Source organism: Halyomorpha halys, unplaced genomic scaffold (assembly GCF_000696795.3).
Source record: "Halyomorpha halys isolate HHAL.00 unplaced genomic scaffold, Hhal_1.1 Scaffold51.1, whole genome shotgun sequence".
Taxonomy (NCBI): Eukaryota; Metazoa; Arthropoda; class Insecta; order Hemiptera; family Pentatomidae; genus Halyomorpha; species Halyomorpha halys.
The window spans coordinates 2,929,905-2,932,833 of NW_027108122.1; positions in this window are offsets into that span (position 1 = coordinate 2,929,905).

Genomic DNA, 2,929 nt, shown 5'->3' on the forward strand with positions numbered 1-2,929 from the left:
GGAATTTGGGCTTTACCATCTCGTTGGGAGAAGGTTACCGACTGTAACGGTGGATATTTTGATGAATAAAGGTGATTATTTGAAAATATTTATTTATTTATAATTTCCCCCAAAAAAACGACAGGACTTTTTGAATGACCTGGTACAATTAGTCTTGTAGATTTATCTTAATTCAATTACACTGACTTGTACAACAGTAACCTGTACTTAAGTATTTTTTAATTCCTGTAATATCACTAATAGTCCTACCACACTAGTTTCTACACTTGTACTATGAACTTATACTATTAACTTTCACTATGAAACAGGGCCCAGATGGCATAGACCTAAAATAATGGATAAGAATATTAATAATTACGTTGAACTACTACATAAGTTGCCATAAAAATATGACGGTGCTCTTTTTTTTGGAAATAGCTAAAAAATAATTGTATTACTATAATTAAACGTAACAATTAAGTATAATTACTTAGCTCTTGAGAATAGCCAGATGCTTGAAACGATGACCAGATAAATATAAGAAGAGTCTAAATATTTTGACATAAATTGTAAACCTTATGCCCTTAAAGTGATTTTGAAATTTTAACCAAAGAAAAACGATATGTTTTAATACTTCGGATAAATTAATCCACTCGTTATTTCAGATACAATTTAAAGGATACTTATTTATTTACAGATGGTATATATTATTTTATTTTGACACTGGTTGAATTTATCAATTATGAGAAAATATATCCACTAAGCATTAAAATAGTTTATTAATTAATTAATTTTAATAGCTAACGTTTCAGCCAGCCTGGCCATTATCAGGAATAATCTTAATTTTAATTTCACAGCCTTATGTTAATCACTGAAAAAGTTGCAGGCTATTATTATTTCTTTTTCTATTAATTGATATTAATTTATTATTATAAGTAAATTGTATTATAATATGTATTAATGAGTTAGTTGATAATATTATAACAAAATTTACGAATAAAGAACTAATATTAAACCCGTTAGTTGATAAATATGAGTTAATTAACTATTTTATATTAGATCTGAGCAGAACAAACTCCAACTTTATGAGTTACCAATGCGAGGCTGTAAAGTTAAAATTAAGATTTGCCTTAATATGTGCCAGGTTGTCCGAATCGTTGGAAATTTAAAGTGAATTAATAATTTATGTCGAGGCTAACTGGATACATTTTATTATAAATAATAATATTCTCATTTTAATTACCAGTATGAAGTTAAAATACCATGATGACTGTTCCAATGATTTTAATTTTGTTCGACACGTTCAAGGGGTGTGACAATTCAATTTATTAAACAAACAAAATCAATTCATCTATTGCGAATTAATAAAGCCTTGACAATCTGTCATAAAGGAATATTTCCGATTGTTATAACTATGAAGGCTCTCAGATTTCACAAATAGCCGCTGTCAACATGTTTTGTATATATGTTATTCTGGAAAAGTGGGCCAAGCGGAGGAAGAGGAGAGAGACAGGTGGGGAAAGAGAGGGAGTGGGGAAAGTATCATGGCTCCTCCGGCCAATGAGAAGGCAGGACGGCGGCAGGAGTGGCCACGCCCATACCGGGGCGGATAACAGTAAATATTGAACAAACTCCACGGGTCTACTCCCCTTGTACACAGCAACCCCCTCTCGCTAAGATTTACACAATTTCTGATTTACTTTTTACCGCGGCTCCCGGCATTATATACCCACCAACTCGGGCTCCAAGGAGATCCTAAACTGAATTACTCAACTCTCCCTACCCGCATTTTATATCTTTCCTTTTTTTTATTTTTTTGTTTTTTCTCCCTTTTTACTTCTTCAATTCCCTCCTCTCCCTTCCCCTCAAACCAGGCAACTGCTAAAATAAATGGGCTGAACAACTTTGCAATTCTTTCACTCTTTCACGATTCATAAATATACCTCGGTTTTGAAACGGCATATTTTGTATTTTATTCGAAACCCTCATTATTTATTCATGGGTTATTAATGATGTGCTAGCGAGGAGGACTCCTTGTTTGAATATAAATTAGTGTTAAGCTTCTTCTTCGTAATGATGTTTATATTTTGAATTTGACAGTTAATAGAACAATTTAAATTAATATCAACCTTATTCAATGATTTCAAAAAAAAAAAAAAAAATAACTGACTAATTAAATTCGCGATCAGCGGAAATTAAATCATATTTACAACATATGTTAGGATATAGTAGATGTGGGTTTTTTATTTGCTAAATATAAAGCTATATTTAGCAAATATAAAATTTTGTTTTATAGCGCATTAATTTCAACAAATGAGTAGTCGAGAGCAAAAGTGTCGTAAGTCATTTGTTCTCATCAAATAAATTTTGTTTAAAAAAATAATGATTTAATTGATTAAAGAGTTTATTAACTTCAGATGCTAAATTTGTGGCTGAAAAAACTATTATTTATTTCTAGCACAAGCTTTCTAGATCTTTCTCCGATGTTATAAATATTCCTACTTCTGTATTAACTGTCCAACTATCTATCCGATTTGATATATTATTTTTGTGTTAAATAGATGGTTTATTGAGGAGAGACTTTATAGAGGACTTTAGGGAGGCTCTGTAGTATCATTCTATGGGCCAAGTCAACGGAGACTTGACTATAAAATAAAAAACCGTGGGTAGCAACTTGTCCGTTATCGTCCTGACAACTTCATACCCGAGGAAGGTGATGCTTTAAATTAAATTTTTGTATAAACTTGAAATTATTTTGTGTAAATGTTGAATTTTTTTATTTATATATAATTACTAGTAGAGAGGTCCACTCATGACCACGCAGACGGCGACAAAGCGCCATAATGCGCCCCCTCACACGGCGTTTTCCACAACTACCTTAAAATGCCCTTCAGGAAAAACAGGGATCTACGTTTTTATATTTTACTTAAGTATTGTGTTTCAGATAATA